Source organism: Amblyomma mixtum, chromosome 3, assembly GCF_055824585.1.
Source record: "Amblyomma mixtum isolate Tamu chromosome 3, ASM5582458v1, whole genome shotgun sequence".
Lineage (NCBI taxonomy): Eukaryota > Metazoa > Arthropoda > Arachnida > Ixodida > Ixodidae > Amblyomma > Amblyomma mixtum.
Window position 1 is genome coordinate 156002744 of NC_143014.1, and position 24216 is coordinate 156026959.

Sequence of the window (24216 nt, forward strand, 5' to 3'; positions counted from 1 at the left end):
GCAATTAAGTCTGAAGTTGTTTTATTGGTTCAACAAACTAAATCTCTTGCAGCGGAAAGAATTGACCGGCAGATCCACTACAACACCTTCAACGGCCCTATTTTGCCGAAAGTCCTGATCCAAAATCCTGCCTTTGGGCGTAGATTAAAGGAGCCATGACAGCCTATTTTCGCGCATACCCTGCTTATTGCATATAATTCCCAACACGTTAAACTACAATCTCCCCAAGTTTCAGTTGATTCTGTGCGGTAGATATTTTTCAAACGAACTGTTTTCGTTTCTCTTGCGAGCTGCTCGCCGGTCTGGAAACCTTTGATCGCTGACGTCACAAGAGCATACCCGCCCCGCGTCGTCTGCTGAGCGCTGTTCGCTACGTTGAGGTCCTTGATCGCACACCGTGGGCGGCGGTTGCTCGAAAAGTTTTCTTTTAGCTTAGCGAAATAAAATGCATTTTCCGTGTTTTCTTTTCGGAAGCCTTCAGCTTAGTATGGGAGCTTAGTGATCCTTGGGAAAGCGCACGTGCTCGTTGTGCCTGTTTTCCAATTACTGAGGAAACAGAAATCGGTGCATCCCTGCTTTATTATTTACAATTAGAAGCAGTGAAGTGCTCCAAAATGTGAAAAACGGCACGTGCCATGCATGCCTTTGCCGATGTGCGCTGTGAACAGCGTGCCGATCAGTCACTGTGTGTGTGTGTGTCCACAATCAACGCCGACGAGTGCTGCCGCCTGCCGACCTTCAACACACATGCTCTGCAGACCGGATCACATCGCCACTTCTCCCTTACTGCACGGGCGTCCTGCGATGTAGGCAGTCGTCGCTTTGAAGTCACTGTAGCAATAACACTGCGCTCGACGGCTATTTGCATGCGCTAAGAGCAGTGAACTCACTCTCGGCAATCGCCGAAATCGCACACGCGAATCCTGCCGACTCGCTAGGCCTCGTTTCAAAAAAGGGGCAAGGGGCCGGCGGTCTGCCGTCCACCGAAATTTAAGAATCTGGCAAAAGTTCACTGAAGCTCACAATTTACTACGAAACGCGGTCTTGGTCGTTCTGACGTCGTTATGGTTTCCAGCGTGACATACCGATGCGTCAGCGACGGCATCTGCATACCGACCAGCCCATCGACCGTCAATCGACGTCGCATCGGTCTAGTGTGACCGGATCCTACCGGAAAACTACGTTACTGTTGTCGCTTTTGCGGAACTAGTCACTCATATGTGACGGACGGCTCCTACTGCGATCGCCTGCAAAAGTACAGGGGACAAGAGACCTCCCGGCCGCATTGCATCAACGATAGCAGACGACGTTGCTCCATGTATGCCCCAGTGACGTCACGAGACCATTGAATAGGGCGGTCGCTGCCGGTGGGAGCAGTTTCCTGGTCTCAATTTCGATCACACTTTTCGAATATACAGTGCGCTTTGGGCACCAAAATTTTCAAAATTGAATCAGAGGCTCTTCTATTAATTGCCGATGTACAAAATTCCAATATGAAGAACGACCCTGTTGTGGCCCCTTTAAGGGTGATTGTTTTTTGTCTTCGTCATAGGGCAAGACGGACCAGCTACACATAACGGAGACGCACCGCGCTTTGAGCTCGCATCTCAGCCGCCATGTCAACCCACTCTACAGATGAGATTTCTGTCGCACTGTGATGTGGATAACGCGTTGGAGGAATAGACAAAGGCTGCGATTGGGTTTGACACAGTGGATTGGTAGCCACGGGCATAGAAGGATGGGGAGGTGCAACCAACTATTAAGAGATCATGCCACAAAGAGGATCAGTAGAGGCTTGCGACAAAGTAATACACGCAGAGAGATTTTCTCCTATACGATTCACGGCACTCGCCATTGCTTTCTCCACTGCCGCACCAATCGCTTGCGACAAGGAGGAATCCAGAACGGTTGCATGCCGCGCTGCCACACTTGCATAGCCAGATGCCCTACCTTTGTTGACTGCAAAAGCCTCGCGTCTTGAACACCTGCGCTTGTCAATCAACTCTAGTACTTGAATTTCTTCAACCCGCGCTGGACAGTCGGAATGGCTTGCTGAGTGTCCACCACCACACAAATAGCACTTCTCGTGTTGAGAAAAACACCCAGCGTGGTCGTGGCTCTCTCCACACGCACAGCAACGGAAACTCGATTTACAGGCCTTGGCACTGTGGCCAAACCTCCAGCAATGGCAGCCTAGATGTAAATTGATCAACATGGAAAATCGAAGGTCATACTTTATCTTAAGGTGAACAAGCCAGCCCCGCAAATATAGCTATAACTGTCTCCGTCGGTATCACTCTCCCGTCCACCATACGAATGCATCGGTGAATGGCGATCACGCCAGCCGAAGTTAGTTTCCCTAGGGTCTTAGACGCGCTTAGCCGTGCGTCTACTCCACGGACTAACCCCTTGCAACACGCCAAATGATGGTTTGGTTTGGATTATTGCGGTTTGACGTCCCAACGCAACTCAGGCTAAGATGGATGCCGTAGTGAAGGGCTCTGGAAATTTCGACCACCTGGGGTTCTTTAACGTGCAATGAGGAAGTATCAACGCGCTCATCGGGTGATTGGCGAAGGAAGAACTCGTGAGAAGGTCAGCCACGCATGCCTGGTCTGGCGATCTGCAAACGATCCCACCCCGGCCGAACTGCCGGACGTCAGTGATCCTCATGTAATGAGGGGTGGTCGATTTAAGAGCTGCCTGTACAGCCTCGGGGTTATTAAGCCTGATGGAGCCCCCATGCGCGGGACGAAAGCAACCGGAATGCTTACTCCGCCCCGGAAGAAACATTCAAGTGGCAACTGATCTGGGGAGAGTCAAGCCGACCAGGGGGAATTCCCCTGGCCTGGAGAGCTTATGGACATCAGCCCACGTTCCCGCGTTCAGTCACCCTAAAAACAGAAAAAGAACGCAGGAAACCAAGAAGAAATTTGAGGAATAACGCAGCGCCGCCTGGTACTTAGCCGCAATCCAACCGAGAGCAAGGAGCAGCTCGAGACAAGCAGGGTCAGGACAGGTGTGTTCTCTTCCTAAGTCCTCTTGCTGAAGCGTTTGCAAGCTGCTTGAAGCTTCTTCCTCCCTCCCATGTTCCTTCGTGTTTGCAAGAATACTCGTGGCAACCTTGCGCGTGCCAGCGCCAGTTGGCACTGAACAATTTCACTACCCAACTATTAGCCATGTTCCCAGGCGGAACATATAAAATAATTGTGATTTCAGTGAGTATCTCAAGCATTCCTGGACCGGCGAGGTACAAAAAAGGTTGAGAATATGGTGTCGATGCAAAAAATAACTGCAGCAATGGGAGCTTCCGATCATTTTCATCGCCCAGGCACCACCTGAAAATGTTCTCTTCACAACTAGGTAGATGAATTCTGCCCTGTTAAAAACCGCACCTATTTGTCTGCATTTTTCAGTGCATGTGTCATCGTTAATAAACTGCGTAGCTAAAAATTGGAGCGGCACTTTAGCACGGCCGCCTTAAAGGTATCACGTGATACCGTTAATGCGTTAATATCTATATATGCGGAATTAGTCATTCTCGACTTTACACTCACAGGTCCCCTGGGAGTCCTCGTACCTCTCCTGGCGCAGTGTCGCAGTGATTAAGCTACCCACCACTACCTTTGGATGGCAGGTGCTGCCACCGATGGGGCTTGTGCGACCACGGTTGCTCTTTCCGACCGACCAGCCTCTCGCGAATACATTAATTTAACAGCAGCCTTTCACAGTGGTCAGTTTGCTCACAATCCGGTGGGCAGGTTGTGATGACGCCACAAGGTCACGAGACCTAGGTGGCCCACCTAGTCGGCCTCTCCGGGGATATTTCGCTCACACGCCGACGACTACAGCGCCGGATTTTCTGCGGAACGGTAGCCTTAACGCTGTCGCGTTAAAATATTACAGAAGTTTGTTTAACCTTCTGCTTCCAGAATGACTCACCAAGCTTCGTTACGGGCTTACCAGCATAACTGCGGGTAGACGCCACCGGTGAAACGAAGAAGAAAAAGCGCCTGAATACGAGCGTGCCCCAAGATCCGCGAGCAGCACAGCTTCCGCTACAACAACAACAGCTTCCGCAGTCCCCTGCCTCCGAACTTGGTTAAACGCCTGGAAATGCCTCCAAGGAGAAGACGCCAGCTTGAAGAGGTGTCCGACGTACCCAGTTCAAGGATGATGACGCGACTTCAGGCGAGGCTGGCAGCTTCGGTGAAGTCTGCGCTGCCGGCGCCATCCGCAACAATCGCAGGTGCCGACTGCACCGTGGAGCAGCTGCGGGGACAAGGAGCTGCAGGGGCGCCTACGGCTGCGCGTGCAGCCGTGAAAGGGCGCGGCGGGCGCGCTCGACAGCGGGGTGCAGCCCCATTTGCCCCGGATTGTTCACCTGGATCTTCAAGCACCCGTCCGACCTCACCAGAGAAAGTCGAGGAGCCGAACCAAAGTGAGATGCTGCCTCACATTGAAGGTGGTAACGAAGAGCGCCAGGACGACGCCGGCAATATCGAGTCAGTGAGCAAGCCTGTGGCCCCTCCAGTGGAATCTGACGTGATCAGGGCCTGCCACACATCTGAGGAGGACGAAGAGCCGCCCGAATTCATATTTGCACCACCTCTGGTCATTGACGAAGAATGGTTCCTTCGCTATGAGCATGTGCACGACAAGGGGCCCTGATGTTGCACCAGCACCACGGGTCACTGCGAGAAAATTAAAGAGCTTTCTTTCCCCAAGGCAAGAACCTAGTTTGCTCCGTGACCTACTTAAACCATGAGCAAACATTTCATGTATTTTACAAAAGCGCTTTTGGTCCGTTCACAATATGCTAGCAGTCATTTAAATCTATTGTGCCGTCGGATATAAAAGTCACAGTTAACAATTTGTTTTTCATGGCGTATTCTAAGGATTGGCGCTTTGCGCCCACGCTTTTGTTTCGCTTTGAGCCTTCTGATGGACGGAGCAGACTTATTGTAGTTTTCACGTACAATGTACGAGTGCATTTAACCGAGTGCAAGGTAACCGAGTGCATTTAACCTTGCTCTTTGTCTTTCTATAAAACCCTGTGTGTTAGCTTTTGCTCCTTTATTCGCATTTTTACTTGCTTTGTTTTGTGGCGATGTACGATGTATCCTTGTACCGCTCCTGCCTTGGCCACCAAATGGAGGCTGGCAGTATTGAATAAAATAAAATAACTAAATAAACGAGAGTAGCACTGCAGAAAGAAACGGCGCATGGGAGCGTGTGTAAAGAGCGTTCTAAATTTACGCAAGCGCCATTTCCCTTCTTCCTTCTCAAAACCGTGGCCATACCTCTGCAGCACTCCCTGAAATTCAACAAAATGTCACAAAAGCAACCATCAGCTTTGTCCAAAACCTTGAATGTTGTGCCGCTCGGATACAGCAAAAGAAAAAAAGACGAAATCAAGTATAGCGTCTTGTTTACATTACTAGCATCATGCGACCAATCCCATGGCCGAAAGTACAACTACACATGAAACGTTTGAAAGGGAATAAACAGTGCTTCGCTATCATCGTGGTTCAGTGTGTGCTTTTCGCCGTCATCTTCGGACTGCAATATCCGAAGATATACGTACCTTTCATCTTCTTCCGACATGAGCGGCGCGCTGCTCCACAGAAACAGGAATAGTAGTAGCTTAATAGTGACCTTAATTTCAAAATGAAAGCTATGCTTAAGTCGAAAGCTTTATGAGTTTAAGGTTAGCTGACTTCCAAGCGAGTCGTACGCGGTTAACCAGGGCAAACTGATTTTGCTCTTGATTTACATGAGCAGGAGCGTCACCGTTTGGTGAACTCTCCGGCACTGATATGCCCATATCACTGTAAAAAACATTGCACCCTTCAGGGTGCATTTCCGGGTCCCTAGCTCGCACGCTTGCATCTTCCCGCAAGGGTGTAAAGAATGGCTGCCACAGCGGCACCCTTTTAGTGCGACACCACTATTCCAGACGTAGTAGCAACCCCGACCAAGAATCTTGTCTTGTGCTCCGAACTTACCCGAGTTACTCGGGTAAGTTCGGATAAGTTCGGGGGAGCACCCCGCAAGCTGCACCCGGTGGGAGGAAGTTCGGGCAAGTTCGGAGAAGTCTCCAGTAATCTATTACTAATAGGATGCAGGTGTCAGCTGAATAAATGATTTGTCGCGAGAGGTAGCTCAGGAAGAGCAACTTGGGTCGCACAATTCCTGCCGGTGGCCGTGATAGAAACAGCCAGCACCTGCATGCCAGTGCACTGGCGCATCGCTTAACCGCAGCTATACTCCGTTTCATACATAGCAGTCAACGCAGCGAAGGCCGCGGCGCCTGTTCGCGCTCCTCGACCGCATCGTAATGAAGTGCGTCGAAAGTGAAAAAAGTAATGCACTTAAAATTAAAGTAAATGTTAGTCGATATTGTAGTATAATAAAAAGAGTGTTTTATTTTGCAAAAAGATTGCTTTTTTATGTTCTTCAAAACAGAGTGCCTTCGTTTTCTGTTTTTTTTTACGGCTTCTCCTGTATCAGGTTTTCGCAGCTAGGCCGGCCGGAGATGTCGTCTGCTTTCGTCTTTCGGTTTCTGAGTCTGCCAAAATGGCACCGCTATGTCCTACCCGCTTGTTTTGTTCGCCCACTGCGGCTTCAAAAACATCTCCTGCTGGCCTATTCTCCAAGCTGCAGTCTCTGAAAATTTCGAAAGACTGCAAGCAGGTGATTGTCAACGTTTACTCTAGCGTAAGGAAGCGCTTCCCGGAGAAGACTGTGCGTGAAGTTCTCGGAACTGTGGGCGAGATGACCGGGGTGAGCACTACGACAGTAGCGAGGTTCAAGAAAGAAGGTCTCTCTACTGGAATAAGATCATCGCAAAAACGACCTAGCAAGGTGACAATATCTAGCTCTCGCAGTGTTAACTATGACAGCTTTGCACTCAACGCCATCCGACTCAAGTTACATTGTACAGTGTAAGCAAAAGTATACCGCAAAAGGAGTAAAAATGGTGGCGGCCACCCTTTTTACTCCATTTGTGAAAACATTTATTTCGTGAGTGGGGAGTAAAAAGGTGGACTGTCCTCCATTTTACTCCCATGATCGAATAATGGAGTAAAAATGAGGATTTACCAGCATTTACTCCAGTCTAGAAAGGGAGTTAATTGTGCCAAATACTCCACCAGTGCAGAAATGGAGTTAAAAAAACACCATTTTGTGCAATCCGCCCCGCCACCTAGCTTCTCATCTGCTTCTGGTCAGTCGTCTGATAATGGCGGTGAGTGAAGACCGCTTGGTTACCATCGTCGCTGGATCTCTGCTCTCTTCTGCTCCTTCACGGGCGCCTGCCGCGGTACAAGATATCAGCTTGTCGCCGTTTTCCGCTACAGTACGGTACATAATTGAATTGCTCCTGTGAAGCCTCCAGTGCTCTAACCATACCTAACTTTCCTTTGTTTGTGTCGCCACCCCGTTACAGCCTCCGCTTAGGCCTAATTCTCACAGGCTTTTTTCAGTGTGGTCCTCGCAATGTATTGCAGCAGATTATGTGTTTCATGAACATGGAATTGTGATAGAACATAGAGTCATCCCTGAGCTCTTGATTGAGCTCATGAGGCTACATTTTTCCTCAGTCATATTGAAAAGCCAAGCCTTAATGAAGTGAATATGGAAGCAAACACTGCCATTCCAAATTACCATCAGTGAGGTTTTTAACTTTTCTGCTCTGGTTTTTAGTCAAATATAGCGTGGTGCATGGCCGTGAAAACTACCCAGTGACTCCTTCTCAGTTTTGAACTACTCATTATAATGTTACATCCCTTTAACTACAAACACGGCCAACCAAACGAGCTCGTACAGCAAAGGGAGACGACAAGCAGACGACTCCTGCTGCCTACGCCGCCGCTGGGCTTGCAGACGGCGAAAGAATGCGAGACGCGGAGTTACATTAGGGCAGCGCAGTTTCCAAAGTTGGGTTGCCGGCGGCCCGCAGAGCTACTGCCCGTTTCCACCGCTGTCACTGTAAGAATGAGCGTGAATGAGGATAAATAAACTATAACCATCACGCCATTTTCGGGCTCCATTTCTATAAGGGAGTAAAAAATTGACTCCCTTTTCACTCCTTAATAACTCCCTTATATAAGGAAGTAAATAAAAACACCATACATACGGAGTACAAAAAACCTCCTTTTGGGTGTGCGTTAGAGGACAAGCCATTTACTCCCTTTTGGGTGTTTTTTGCTAACAGTGTATGTATGCAGTGTACACCACTCCCTTTTCCCTTCGAAACAAGTAAACAGCGCTGTGTTTTTCAAAGTAGGCATTAGAGTTTGACAATTTCGAGTTTCTACCTAATGAATCTTTTAAGAAAAAATAAATAAAAAAAATCAGCCAAGCCGGGAGTCGAACCTTGGCCCCTTACAAAATGAACAGACAGGGGCGTGTTTCGTACCACTCAGCCACGACGCGAGGCGGATGGGTACATTTCGCTTGTTTTTTGCAGCGGACTACTTTCGTACCTTTGGCAGCGTTGACTGCTATGTATGAAACGGAGTATAGTAGGGGTACGAGGACTCCCCGCCAACTATGAATGCTCGTTAAGTAGAAATTTTCCAATTCTTCATATATGGGCATTGAAACAGTAAAGCCCTTAAAGCTGAGCTCAACTCTCCCCCGTTTTCACACGTGTACTCGGTTTAATGTAGTTCAACCCCTACCACTTTTTTATCGGCTGTTTAACAGTTGCATCGGTTTTGGTTGCTTTAAAAGACGCTCATAACTTTTTTTTTTCTTGTGCGCACTTTGTAGGGAAGGTGAACAGTACGAAAAACTGCCTGCTATCTGCGTAACTCTGAGCTATAATTGCGGCCTTACCAACTATAATTATGATAACCCGATGTGTCTTTTATGGCATGTCTGAACCCGTTTGCGGTGGCGTTACATTTATGATGCCTGCATGAAATTCTAGAGGCCCGTGTGCTGTGCGATGTCAGTACATGTTAAAGAACCCCCGGTGGTCAAAATTTCTGGAGCCATTCACTAGGGCCAGGGCTGTGGCATGTTGCAAGTTGCGCGTCCGCGCCGAGGGTGGCGGCCCGGTTGAAACGATTGCAGCGATCCTGGTATCGGCGGTAAACGGGGCTGCAGTTAAGCCTAATAAAAGTGAAATTTTTCGACCACTATCAATAATAAAAACATGCTTATGAACTAAATTATAACCAGCCATAGGTATTAAAAATAAGACATCAAAGAAATTAGTTGCGAAGATGACGACGCGGGTAACGCGGCAGCAGACGACAAGCAGACGACGCACGGTCAGCCGCGCAAGCGAAAACGGCGACATTCGCACTGCAGCAGCGTCATTGGCGTCATGTCGAGTCACACAGTGAGCTTTTCTTGGAGTCTTTATACTAAGAACTAGCACTGCAGCATATTATGTTGTCCCTAGCCCAACGCACTGTGATTTCTTCTACACGAGTCAAAGGTTGAAAATTTTCTCTGCCTTTCTCTGCGTGTGTTTATTCATAGCCACAGACTGATGCGTTTCAATACAGGTCAGATGTTTTACTTCTCTGCTATTTACCTAAATCTCTTACAAAGTCGCGTACAAACGTATATTCAGTCATGTAGCATTTTATTATGTATACTGTACCTTGATACCTTTTTTTAACCCTTATATATTCTCTGTGCGCTCATGTCTGCTATGTTTACATAATGGCGTTTTTTTTATTTTGATTTTTAGGATGCCTTTTACTGATACTGCAATGTCACTCATACTTAATATCACTTTTTGGACATCGATTGTCACTGCTGATGTTCTTTTAATAAATTGATCTTTGTACAAAAACCATTTACGCTTTTCGTTCTCGATCGAGCGCAGCTGCTAAGCAGTCGCGCCGCTCGCCTCCATACACCATGCTACATCAACAGACACATCGAAATACAAAAGCGAGTGAGCAGATTCCGTAAGTACTTAGGAAATCAAGCGTGAATGCAGCGCGGGATCAGTTAATCACCACTATTTACAAAGCTTGGATCGAGCTAGCGGCCGCCAGCACCAGGAACGCGCGGGTACAGTGCACTGTAGCGCGAGCAACCGGCCACTACCAGCCGCCTAAACGCGCGCCGCCATATTGGATTTTTGATGCGTTTACCGCCTCTCCCAGGTGCCGCCACCATCGCCTTCTAAAAAAAACGTCCCCATTGGCTCTATGAGAGTGTCACTCCCTTGCTAGGGCGTCCTTCATAGTCTGAGTCACTTTGTGGCGTTAAACCGTCAGAAACCGTAGTCCGAATCATCGTTCTTTGTTTTGTTGTTTTTAATCTCTGTATCTTTAATGCAGCAGGTTCAACTGCCTTTATAATGCGATAGCGTTGAGCCTCTGACGTAGAAAAGCCGGAGTCGACGTCGTTCACCGTGAGCGAAAACTCCACGAAAAAATCCCCAGAGATGCTGCCTATAGTAGGCCTCCTAGGGCACGTGACCTTGCGGCGTTATCACAACCTGCCCCTAGATTGTGAGAAAACTGCCCACCAAAGCAGGTGGCAGTTAAATTAATTAATGGTTGCGAGAGGTTGCTCGGGGAGAGCAACCTGGTTCTCACAAGCCCCAGGTTGTGTTTGAAACAGCCACCTGCCAGCCCAGTGGTGAATCGCTGAACCGCTGTGCCAGTGTGTCGGTAGTGGTATGGGTACTCGCCGTGATCTATGAATCTGACACATTTTGCGTAACCGCGCAGTCGGAATTTTGAAGAGAATCAGAATTCCAATAGATTGGGGAGTGAAAGACAATGAACTCAGAATTATATTGGAATCAGAACTGAAATAGATTGGCGAGTGAAAGAAACATGCTATCGCATTTCTTTCCTATCAGCCCAATTGATCGCAGCTAACTTTTTCTTCGTTCAGGCGTACCATTAGCTACATGTAAAAGAAAGCGATTTTTAACTGATTGATTCTCCAGAATTGCGGCTCATGGTACGCTAATGAAAGCGTATTCCTTTATCAGTTTTCGCGCTAGCAACCTCAAAGCTCGAACAGCAGGCATTCTCCACTGCTCCACCAAAGCGGGAAAAACAAGCCAGAACGGAAGCCGGCCACTGTTCAGAGAAATGTCTTCAGCAAAGTGTCCCTTACCGATTCCATAGATTCCCAATGGAACCTCTTTTGTGAACATAGCACCTGTTTATACGCTGCATTATAGAGGGCTTGGTCTTCGAGAATGAAAGTCTGGAAGACGCCCTTTTGGTCTGACTCGAGGTGCTCCATAATTCATAACTCAAGATTCGAACAGCCTTGCGCTAACGTGATATGGTTGGCGCATTTTTTTTTCTCGCAATGTAGAACCGAATGCTATGAAACGTGTGAGAATCCCCGTTTTCACCGCTTGGCGTCTCTCAACTTTTCAACTAGGTGAGTCATGCTGTCATGTGTACTTTCCTCAATTAATCTTTCATCTGATATGAATTTGCGTCATTAATACCTGAACTCGTCTTCTTCCGAATTACGACGCAGACGACGACGCCAGCTTTTCTGCGACACGGGGACCTTAATGCTAGGGCTTTACTAAAGTGTCCTGCAGGCACCACCTTTGGCCCAACAGGCTTTAGTATACAGGACATCGTTGATTACGAGTTGATCAATCGGAGACTAAAGTTGTTTTCCCTGCTTATTCCTCATATCCCTTGTCATTGACTGACTGCCAGCAACGATTCTGGTTATTCGCATACCAAGTTTTATTCTCCGTCATTAAAAGTGTCGAACATTTCTCTAGCGTCCTAAGAAACGAACTCGGTCGTTAGACCATTTTTGCGTTCGTTAAACCACCTGAACCAAAGTCATGCCTGTACGTGAGACAGAGGTCGCACAGCCTTGCACAAGAGGTAGATTGTCTTACCTAGGTACCGTTTGCAATCCGCGCCCTCCTTCGGGCGTCAGGTAAACGCAGTGCGCATACCGAAACAGGTTAGTGTCTGACTTTAGCCATAACGAGAAATCTTGCCGACGGCATGAACCTCAGCGAAAGAAGGTGCAAACGACCAACTCAAGAGCAGGTGAAGATGCGAGCTGCAGAATCCGGATGAAGGGCGAAGAAATTGATCCGGACGTATGAATTTGCGCACATATTGGGCAACGAGAAAGTGAACGATCTCATAATGGAATGTCACAGACCATTGCTGTAAAACCGTGTCCAACATCCTTGTGCAAAAATTTTGAATATTGGAATGTAGGAAAACGATGTGTAAAACAGGCCGCCAGCCACTTTCTCTATCTCCCCCTTTATTTCCCTCTCCACCTGTGCTCGAATCACGAGAGGTCCCCTCTTAGATGGAGCCAGACTTTAAATGGGCTCTGAGAGAGCCACTAATAAAGTTGCGGTATGCCTGTGATGAGGAATATCTTCTAGCAAGAATTTATTTGATGCGCTCTGTAGAAGCTGAGTTATCTCTAGTTCAAATTTGAATTTCAGAGTCTTCGCGTCTTTCTCTCTCCTCTCCTCACTTTTTGCATTCTTGAAGGTCGGCACTTCTTCGCCGGCTCTACCGCTGGAGGCGAAGCTTCCGGACTCGCCGGTACTACGCCGCTTACTGGCCGCGGACATGGTAGCTGCCTGACGTCTGAAAGAATCGAACCAATAGCCATCTCTGGACGGCTGTACGCAGGACAGCGCGACGGAGGAGGATGCGAGCCTGAAAAAGTCGCCGCAAAATACTGGCCAACTTTCGGGTGTGGTTGTGGGTTCTCTGCTGCGTGTAGAAGTGTATTATTTGGCTCAGGTGTATATGATGACAACACAATGCAGTGATTAAGCGAGTTGAGGTGCTCTCCTCGGTAGGTGTTTCAAAGCCCCTTAAGATATGACTGAGTTGTGCGTCCCGGATTAAAGGCAGCAACGCTTTCGTCGCACCTGACGCAAAGGCCGCGCTTTCTCAACGAACAAGAGGAACATTTTGCACAATGCGGCGTGCGATCCTCTGCGCAACCCCGCGAAGTCTTGAGGGTGCTCTGTAAGGATGTGAAACTACTTCAGATGCAAACTATTTGGTCGAGCTCGCATGTCAAGCGCATAGGAGTCCTCAAAGGGTGTCTCAAATTAAAAGTAGTGTAAGCCTTATCAACAGAATGCGGCCGAGGTAAATGTGGTCAAAATACGGTCATAAGTTGTAGCTTGGGTTAGAGCAGTGAAAGAGGTCATGTTGCCTATGCGAATCGCTGCACAAGTACGCCATGTGCGCCGCGCAGTCGCAGGCACGAGTCCCTCGCCGCCGCTTTCAGAAAATAGTATATATGGAGATGAGTTCAGATGGGTCATACTTCGCTGCTCTGACTACACTGCCATGATGAGCACTGCTGTTCTTCACTACGCTGTTGTGAGTGCATTCGTTTGGAGGTGTTTTTGTGCTCGAAACATTTCTCACCCTCTCTAAAAGGTGTTTTGGGGCCAGTTTAAGGCTGCTTGGAGTTCTTAGAAGAAATTGTTTTACTGATCTCAATTTCAGCGGGCCCCATCTTGTTCATGACGGCGTATATCGGGCTGTTCTAAAACGCTGAAGCTTTTTTCGTATGGTGATAAATCCGAGAAAGCAGTGACCTGTCTTCATTTCATGTTACAATTGCGAATCCGCCACACGACCCTAGCTATGTGAAGGCAAAGAGCACGGCTGGAGTACAACTCGGGGTCTGCGAACGGACTGACGAGTCGACGATCACTTCATTTCCTTGCGTGCAAGTTAGCAAGCCATACGACACTGCCTTGATCCTTTTTCTACCTGGACTGTTGTCGCACTCATTTTCCCTTCCCGTGCAGTTTCAACAATATTATCTCGGTATATTTCCTTCAGCGATTTATTGCACCATGACCGATGCCTTCATGTTTCAGTATACTCCGCAGCAGCTCCCTATTTACGTTGTCTTACGCACCGCTTATGTTCGGGAAGGCTAAACACAAAGGCCTGTATTCCGCCCTAACTACTTCGAGACACTGGGTAAGTACAAACGGGCTATCATCTAAGCTTCTACCACTTCTGAACGCGTTTTGAAGATAGCATCAAACTTCTTTCTATCCGTGCTTTATTTTTTTATTTCACTGCCTGGATTGCCAGCTTGCATGTAATCGAGGTTATCGGAATCGGTCTGAAGGATTTTATACTGGTCCTATCTCCATTTCCTTTGTATATAAAATTCATTGCACCCTTTCGCCAGCTGACAGGAACTTGGTTATTTGATATGACCGTTTCCAGTGCTTCTAAGAACGTCTCTTTAATTACTGCTGGGATCACATTAATTTTTTAGATTGATTAGCGTTTTTCCTATTCCCGTAGTTGTGCATTTAGGAATATTTGCCTCCGTATTTTTTGAGTTAAGATTGTGTAGTTCTAGACTCATTTCCGTTCTGCTCTCCTGTGCTGCTTCAAAATTCAGGGAAATGACTAACGTCACCCCTAAAAGACTCGGCCATAACTGATGTAATGCATTTACAGCGTCGTCCAACTCTAAAGAGTTTCCCTCACCATCTTTAATCAGTTCCTTCCTTGATTCGTTTTACCCAGACACCTTACATGGTTACAATGATTGCTTGACTCTCGTTCAGTTGTATCGCAAACTTCAGCCATCCAGCGATAAGTGGACTGCTTTATTTTACCCTGGACGAGGAGGATCTGTACTTGTAGTTTCTTTTGTCGATAAGCTTCCCATTTTTGGCCTATTTCTGCTTGAGAAAGCTGCTCCTTCTTTGACTCTTTGTGTTCTCTCGAGGCCAGTCGTCGTTGTTTGGTGGCCGCCTTAATTTCCTTATTCCATCAGCCTCGTGGCTTCCTCTTCCTTTGCCAGTGGTTTGTCACTTTATACTTGTTTCGTTTACTTACGGATGAGTCTTTCCAGCTGTTTATAGTCCCAGCTTTTCAGCTCTTCTCTATCGCTTCCTCAACTCCTGCTGCTACCACCGCTATTTGTTCATCGGTAAAATTTGCGGTTCTTTTATGTGCTCCCGGCATTTCTCTACTGAATAGGTGCGCCGTCTGTAGACTAATATTTTATGATTATTTCGGAACACCCTTGTGATTTATCCTTTTCATTTCGGGTCTCGATTTACAATAACGAGGTTGCGCTGGTCACAAATTTCTAGAATCAACTTGTCTCCACAATCTGTGTGTCACTTCCAGATCCTCGAATTGGCCATTCATACTGGCTCCGGCAATAATATCTCGGCGCCGTCTCCAAACTGCTTGATGTCGTCATTGAGACATTTTAATAGATCCTTATTTTCTTACCTGCAATTGTCCACTGTCCATAGATACGCTACCCCGAACCATGTCCTTCTGCCTGCTATTATTACTTGTGCCCAGACCATGACCACACATATTCATTGCAGGTTGATTTTATGCATGCCAAAGAACTAAAGCCCCTCGATAATTTGAAAGTAGCGTCTTTCTGTGAACTATGCCGCCGCCTCGCGCACCCTCGCCGATTCTCCTCTCTCACCTCTCCCATCGGCGCTTTTCTCAACAGCGATTGGCTCCGCGGGCGGTCTCCGGGAAAAGCGCGCGGAAAGTTCGCTCTTTTTGTGTTTTCTTTTTTCGTCGGCGCCATTTTTTGGCCAGCCGCCGCTGCTACGTTCGAGCTCCCTGGCATTGCGCGCTTGCACTTCGCGTTATTCGCGCTCTTTTAGTGCAGCACTATGCCGAGTTGCTGCGCATTTCAGTGCACAAGCCGGCGTGAAAAAGCCTTTGTTCTTTTCGCGATTCCGAGCGGCAAGAAACACAGCATTAGAAGAAAAAAGCGGCTGCACAACATCGGCCGCAAGAACTTTACCCCGACGAAGACTGCCCACCTCTGCGAGCAACTGTGCATTTCTTCCAAGCCACTGTGTATACTGAAACTGCATGCATGCGCATCACAAAGCCAGCAACCTCACTTAATTCACTGATCATTTTGCGTCGTTATGCGTGTTATTGTTGTCACTTCATGGTTCCCCTCTACGTGCTATAATAGTGGCGGCTGATGCATACAATGTGTGTGCATGTGTTAGCAAGTGTGGAAGCAAAAGTGTTGTTATGCGTGGAGCGGTATCCGCGGTGCGGTAAATTTTTCGAACCTTTGGTAATGGTGCACATCGCAGTAATGCGGCGCATGTCCCGAGCGAGATTTAACCTATATTTTTTTTTTTAGGAATGCAACTTGTCTAACGATCTACGCTTATTTGTTGTTTTGCTGAACCGTTACGCTTCTACCAGGTGAGATTATCAATGCCACATTCTCGGAAAAGACCTTATATTGCATTCACATAAATAATTCATTTTTTAATCACTTCAGTGCTTTCCATTGTTACCTGAATGTACTCAAGTATTGTAAATATCCAATGCATGCCATTTTTGTATATTCATCGCTACAGTTTGTGACCATTTGCTTAGTTGAGCACGATCGCGTAGCCTTTTGTTGAATACATCATCCGCTCAAAAACTATAGGCCTACATCTGAGCTGTTTCGTTTTATTTATTTATTTTTATTTATTTAAATACCCTAAAGGCCCAAGTGGGCATTACATAGGGGGGGAGGGCATGAAAACAACACAATACAGATTATTGGCACACAGTAGTTAACAAAATACAAAGAATAACTATATACAAATATCAAGTACACATCACTGCAGTCGCTGAAAGATACATAGACTGAGCGTATAAGACTTAATGCTTCGACAATATTGAAAATATCACGGTGAATTTTGTAGGCCAAGGTGCGATGAAAGTTTTGTTTGGAAATGTGATAACTCAGTTTCAGAAACTATGTCAGCCGGTAACGAGTTCCACTCTGCCATAGATAATAGTAAGGGTGATGTTTGATATTTCAGTGTTCGTGCGAAGATGGGTTGCACTTTGTGGGGATGATCAGACCGGGATGAAACATGATGGGCAGGGGCGATGCGATCAGCTGTGAACGGGGAGCCATCGTAGTACAAGGAATGAAAAAACGATAAACGAGAGCACTTGCGTCGAGTGATAAGGTCGGGAATACTGATAGTTTGCTTCAATAATGACACACTTTCATACGGTGAGTATGAAGAAAGGATGAACCTGACGGCTTTATTTTGCACAGACTCAGGACGGTTAATTAATGAAACCCTACTTGGACTCCATATTAAAGATGCGTATTCTAAAGCTGACCTTATGAGTGTAGTATACGCGCGAAGCTTTGTCTCGGGGTTGGCAAGATATAGACGACGTTTGATGAGTCCCAGTTTCTTAAATGCTTTGTTTGTGATGTGATTTATGTGGGTGTTCCAGCTTAAATCAGCACTGAGATAAACACCTAGGTACTTAAAACAATCCGTTCTTTCAACTGTATTCTCATTAATTGTGTAGACATTAGAAGGTATATTAGTGCGTGTGGAAAAGGTCATCAACTTTGTTTTTTTGATATTAATTTCCATCTGCCATAGCTGGCACCATTCATTTAGGCGCACTAAGTCGGTCTGTAGAATAACTGCATCAAGGGGGGTGACTATCCTTCTATAGATCACGCAGTCGTCAGCGAACAGTCGCACGTTAGATGATATGTTAGATGCTATGTCATTAATGTAAATTAAAAATAGTGATGGCCCTAAAACGGATCCCTGTGGGACTCCCGATATGACTCGTGAACTGCTCGATGAATACTCTTTAATTTTGACGCTTTGGGAGCGATTACTTAGGAATTCTCCGATCCAACGGATGATATCGCGATGCAGTTGTAGGTTGTTAATTTTCTTCATTAGTCTTATGTGGGGAACGCGATCGAAAGCTTTTGAAAAATCTATAAATATGGCATCAGTATATATTAATTCGTGCACCGATTCATGGAGATCTGTTAAGAGCTCAAATAGCTGTGTTTGACAGGACTTTTTTTGCCTAAAGCCATGCTGGTTAGCAATAAGAAGTTATTAGCGTTTAGGTGGGTCATTATGTTTGAATAGAGGATATGTTCAAGCAACTTGCAACAAATCGATGTTAGTGATATGGGGCGATAATTTTCCGGTGTCGTGCTATCACCGGATTTAAAAACTGGGCTGACGTTTGCGGTTTTCCAGTCATCGGGAATGCATCCTGTATCTAAAGACTGCTGAAATATTAAAGTTAGTAAGGCAGCCGACACGTGCGCGGTAAGTTTAAGAAGTTTGGTATTGATACCGTCTGGACCAGGGCTACAATTAAGTGGAAGTCGCTCAATAGCTCGGGCAACACCAGCTGCGCTAATGATGATTGGTTCTGATGGATGAAGCAGTAACGGTTGTTGAGGTTCACGGTAATTAAAAGGCACTGATTCGGTTGTAAAGGTATCTGTAAAATGCTTGTTGAATAGGTCAGGCATTGCCTCTGGAGGTGCCACACGTCCGTCCGCATCTTTCAATACTGGTATCTCATGGCTGCCCTTAGGGTTTATCACTTGCCAGAATTTTGCAGGGTTGGTTCTTAACAAGTCGGGTAAAGAGTGGCTAAAAAATTTGTTTTTAGCCTTCTCTATGGCGATTTCGGTCGTAGCAGATACGTCTTTGTACTGTTGCCAGGCGCTGTCAGAGTTAACTTCCTTAGCTCTGCGGTACACTCTTTTCTTTTTGTTTAGACACTTCTTAACATCTTTTGTGAACCAGGGGGAGTCAGTTCTTGTTTTGACGTGTATTTTTGGGATGCAGGCATGCTCGATTTCCTTCAACTTATCGCGAAATAACAACCAATTTTCGTTTGCCGTGCGAGTTACAAAGGCGGTTTGAAAAGTATGCGCAAAGTCTCTTAGCATGCGGTTCATTTTTTCATGATCGCATTTTGGGTAGTTTAGGATGCATTTGGTCGTAATATGATTGGCAGGAACGTACATGGGTACTAAACTGTGGACGAATCTGTGATCGCTTATCTCTTCGTGTACGTAGGTGCGCGAATGAGTAGGAAGGTTAGTAAATAACAGATCTAGAACGGGATCACCTCGGGTGGGCTCCTGTACCAGCTGAGTTAAATGAAACGCTGTCATTGTATCAAGCAGGCGGGAACATTCATGGCGATTCGATCCGGAAGTGACAGATGACGTTTTCCAGTTAATAGCGGAATAATTGAAGTCGCCTCCTAACAGTACAATGCTTTGGGGGTATGCAGCGAAAATGTATTCTAGTGCATCGTACAGGTGATCGGCAAAATCGGGAAGACTGTTTGGAGGCCGGTAGCATGCACCTATGACATATGTGACACCTTTGAGCCGAACCATGACCCACAGCAGCTCAAGACACGTTTCAAAGGCGACAGGACATGGCTGATAATCGCTCCGTATGGCAATCATTACGCCTCCTCCCCTACCCTCTTTCCTGTCTTTTCGAAAAACAGTTAGGTCCACAGGAAGTGATAGTTCGCTGTTGGAAACGTCGGGCGTTAGCCATGTCTCGGTGCCAAGAATGATGTCTGGAGAGCACGTAAAAATTATGCCTTTCACGGTGTCAAGTTTGGGAACAATACTGCGGAAGTTTGCAAGAAGCACAGAAATTTCTCGAAGCTTGCCGGATGACCACTTGCTTTGAGTTTCCGGTCATTTAGGACTGCGCGCTTCTTGTTCGAATACCTTCACAACTTGTTCCAAAGCGGGGTCATATTTGTAGGTTGCACCACGTAACTGAAGCTTATTAAACCGAATAGTGAATCGCTCATTTTCCTCTCGAATACTTTTTGCGTAATCCGTAATCCCTCAGTTTTTTTCGTTGTAGTTGGATTTTGGGTGAAAAATCTTCTTCCAACCACATTTTGGGCACGACATCGTTTAGGTTGAATGCATTCCGTAGGACTTCTTCCTTTACCTTGAAATTTAGGAACTTGATGATGATTGGACGCTTGTAATCATCGCGACGCCGGCCGATGCGGTGGGCTCGTTCAATGTCGTTTGCATCCAGTTTAACTTTAAGGTGGGTGGAAATGAATTCCAGTATTTTGCTTTCGGTATTTTCATACTCTTCGCCTTCTGTTTCAGGCATGCCCTTTACCAACAGGTTGTTTCGCCTCATTCTATTGTTAAGATCGTCAACTACATTTCCAAGGTCATTGCTTGTGCTTGCAACCACAGATTTGACTTCATTAACAGCCCCATGAACAGAACAGACATTTTCCTTAATGCCGGACACGCCACCCATATTCTGCTCAATGACATCAATCCGTGATTTAATGTCAACAACATCGCGCTTGATTTCTTCCAACGTGGCTGTCGTAGCCTTGAAATTTTGGTCGTTTTCAGCAATGAAGTATTTCAGCAAGTTAAGAACGTCCTCTACCTTTCCAGGTCCAGGATTGGCCTCAATGTCTCCAGCAGAAAGGAGGAGCAGCGCTAAGCATACAGATGCTAGTACATAAGAAGGTCGTGGTAAAAGAGCTTGAAGTAGCGCGGAAGCGGTATTTGTTTGGACGGTTAATGTACTGCAGCGATGTGAAGATGGTAGAAAGGTGCCAATGCGAGCGCGGTACGTGTTCACATCAATGCCCATTTTGCAAGGTGCGTTTACAAGTTGCAAACATCCAACAGACCAGAACGGGATCAGCGGCCACAATGTACTAACAAATATAGCTACAAAGAAAAAGACAGAACCCTACCTACAACAAAGCAGGAGCAACTTAACACGTGCCACCAGTGGCCGCAGATCCCAAGGGTCCGGGGGCTGTCCGTTCCTTTTATGTATCCAGGTGGCGCGGTCGGCGGTGATGACGTCACGGAGACGACGGCAGCGCCGCTGTCACCACCAAGGGCTTGCTTTCAGGTCGATAAGGCGCAGATAGCTGAACTGATGTGCTGCTGACTGGCAGCGGCAAAAGCGACGACGTACTCGGCAGGAGCTGGATACCTACAACAAAGCAGGAGCAACTTAACACGTGCCACCAGTGGCCGCAGATCCCCTAAGTATGTTTTTGTTTTCTGTGCTTTGTTTTGAGGACTGCACCCAACTGGTGACAGATGTCCACAGCTGGCTTATAATATGGTTTTTATGTATATTTTCGGCGTAAAACTACACGACTCATCTGCAATAAACATTGCATCTGAAAAACTGTGTGTCATATTGTGACTGTATTTATACTTAAGACTTATATTAGTGAGGCACTTGCTTCAGGATAGCCTTTACTGTGGCTGACCAAATTGCTAAGACCCTATAACTTTCCCTTGGGTTTGGTCACGGTCGTTGCTATCAGTTTTTTTCTTTCCTCACGTAACATCTCTTTAAGATAATTTAAAAAGGAATAGAATGTGGGCGGAAAATGCCCAAGTGTGCCAAACTTTGGGGGTGGTCAACCTAAATTTGGAAACTAACACTGAGTTTCCCATACTCAAATTAGGTTGGACATCAATGTTGGTCAAATATGGACGACGTCAAATTTATGGGTTCCAGAGAGACAAATTTTGGGGCTAGCCCACTTAATTTTGGAGCGCATCATTGAATTTGTCATATTAAAATTAGGCTCGACACCAATTTTGATGAAATTCGGAGAAGGTCAAATTTCTGTGGTTGAGAGGGCCAAATTTTGGGATGCGGACACTTTCCTTGGATGACTGAAAATCGGTGCGCGGATCTTTGCCTCTCGGCTTCGGCTCGACATCACCTCAAGGTCGCCCACAGCGGGAGCTGAAGTCGTTTCATGCTTAATAGAAAAAAGTTCATATTCGTTTTCAAGCTGCCGCGAAAATTCTCAACTACAAAAACGATTAAGCCGTTGCATGTGCACTGCGCGGTGCCAAACTCAGACTGAACCTTAATGAAAAATTTTAGGACGGCCATCGAAGCAAATGGCCCAGCTTGTTCCCAGACACCATCCTACTTCTGAAACTCCACTCGTGAACAACTTCATAAACTGTACTTCAGCGATAATTAGTTCGAAGTGAATCTACATTTAACTATACATTGGTATGCTCAAAATATTCACGAATGTTCATATATATTGTAAATATTATGCTTCATGTACTATGCCGTGTTGAGACAGACGGTATTGAAAAGTCAAAAAGAATGTGAGATGTATGCAGCAACTGGTTTTGTTCATGCCGCAAGCGCTCGTAATTGACACTTTCATTGCGCGTACGAGACGCTACTTTATGTGGCTCGTGGTAGTCACGCGTGTCGCATGTCTTTCTCGTGTTTTTATTCAATAACAGAGCGTGGAAAAAGCTCGAACCTAAGAGCGCGCGCATGTCTGCCAACTGCCCGGACGGCGAGCGAGCGATGGCCAAAAAAACGCGCCGTGTGCAGCGCGCGCAGCCGGCGGGCGAGGATATTCGAGGAGGAAAACGCCGGAGTGGAGGAGAGTGCGCTCCGCCTGCCACACAGCGACTGGAAACGAAAATCAGTACCCAAGTTCCCTTCCGCTCCACAAGGGCGCAGCACGCTTTAGAGGTCTTTGCGCTTGACACAGCATTCGCAACGTGCTGCTTTTGCCCTTTATTTTTACATTGATAGTTTACATTGGTTGTGATTTTACTTGTGTGATGGTATTTTGATTGCCGAGGAATGTCTGCTTCGTGCGTGTAGCCCAGTTGTCGGCCTAAAGACAAGAGAATTTGGAAAAAATGCTTTGTGCCTCGGTGCCACTCTGGGTGCCGGAAGTGTGCTGAGGAAATATCCTTTTTTGCAGCTCCGAAAGAAGAGGATCGCGCAGAGGTTTTCTATACAAACCCCTACGGAGTGCGTAAGGAAATGTCTGGGCACAACTGCGAAAATACAACTGACGACTGTTATTGTATTATAGGCATGTTATTCCTTCAGTAGCGGTGGACAGAATGCATACCACGCCCTTCATTGCAATCCCTTGGAGAATGCGAAAGTCTCATCACTTATTCGAACGCCAACACAAGGTTCCCCAGACGTAGCTCCGTGCTTGTGTCTGTGGCATCAACTAAACTAAGCGGTCACGCAGACATAGTGGCCAGATTATTAATATCAACCTGAATTGCCTAATTTTTAAAACTTAATTGTCCTCACGTAAGAAGCACATCAGAACAGTGACAAAAACACTGTCGAAGCTTTTAGAGGACACTGGTCTTAGGGGAGAGTGGTAGACACACATTTATTCAAATATGTGACTGAGGCTGACCAATGGACGACAGGCCACTGTGAGGCCAATCCAGCCTGTAAAACTAAATCTAGGCTGCAGTCACGGTGGTGCTGCCGTTCGAGAATCTTCCACCTCGCATTCAGGAGGTGCTGGGTTCGATCCCAAGTGCCGCCGGGTACCCACCGGTTTTCTAATGGGTGCAAGATTTCTCCCGTCGTGGTGCTCGGCTCTTCTGGGCTGAAATACTTCGGAAAAGGGTCTTCGACCAAACCGTTCCGTTGACAGGCCAGTGATTCGTTCCGCCGTCAGGTGACCTTAAATCCGCCTCACGCGGTAAAAGCCCACTTGTGGCCCCCTTTTTTTCCCCCGCAAAGTCAGACAGCTGGAAAAATCGGACTTACCCACGACCGCTGCGATACTCAGAAGTTTTTCCTTGGAATGGAGGATCGCATACACTTGTGTTAAACCTGTACATCTATTGAGACACGCAGGTTAGAGCGTACGAGCTTGAACTCTTCACTTCGCAGTGAAACACGAACCACCTTTGCAGCCTCAATGTTCGAAACTGGGTTTGCCCCCGAACGGGCGTAGCGAGGTTTGCGAAGCCTCCTCCAAGCGCACACCCCGGAGGAAGCCGGGCGCCGGGCCGCGGTTAGCTTCCATTTTTACCAGTGGGTGTCCGGTGGTGGGTTTGAACCAACCAGCTCCCGCAGCCGAAGCGGACGCCCAGACCATTAGGACACGAATGCGTTATGAAAGTCATCTGCTCGGCTTCTATAGGCGATTTTCACGAACTGTAGGCGGCGCAGCAGTCGAGCCAAGATGGCAACCGTAAAGAGAACTCCATCTGTGGTCAGCCTTGGCGCATTAACAAATTTCCTTGATTGCGCAATTACGTCCTTTCATTGAAGGTGAGCGCCTAGTTATAGCGAACACTTTGTATTAGTCGCTGTGAAGCACAGAACCGTTGAAAAAGTGGAGGTCATCGACTTGTGTCAGCAAAACATCCGCCGAACAAGCCGAACCGCACATGATCGTCGCCCGCCTTCAGGACGCTTTTAGCCATGTCAGGACCGCCAGTACTGAGTTGCTATACGGCGGGAAAGTCAGAAAATGCAAGCTTGTCTCGAGTTTACCGCTGCATTGTTAAAGATAATCAACGTTTTGCGAAATCATTTCATAACGCTGGAACCTAAAAGGATTCGCCATGATT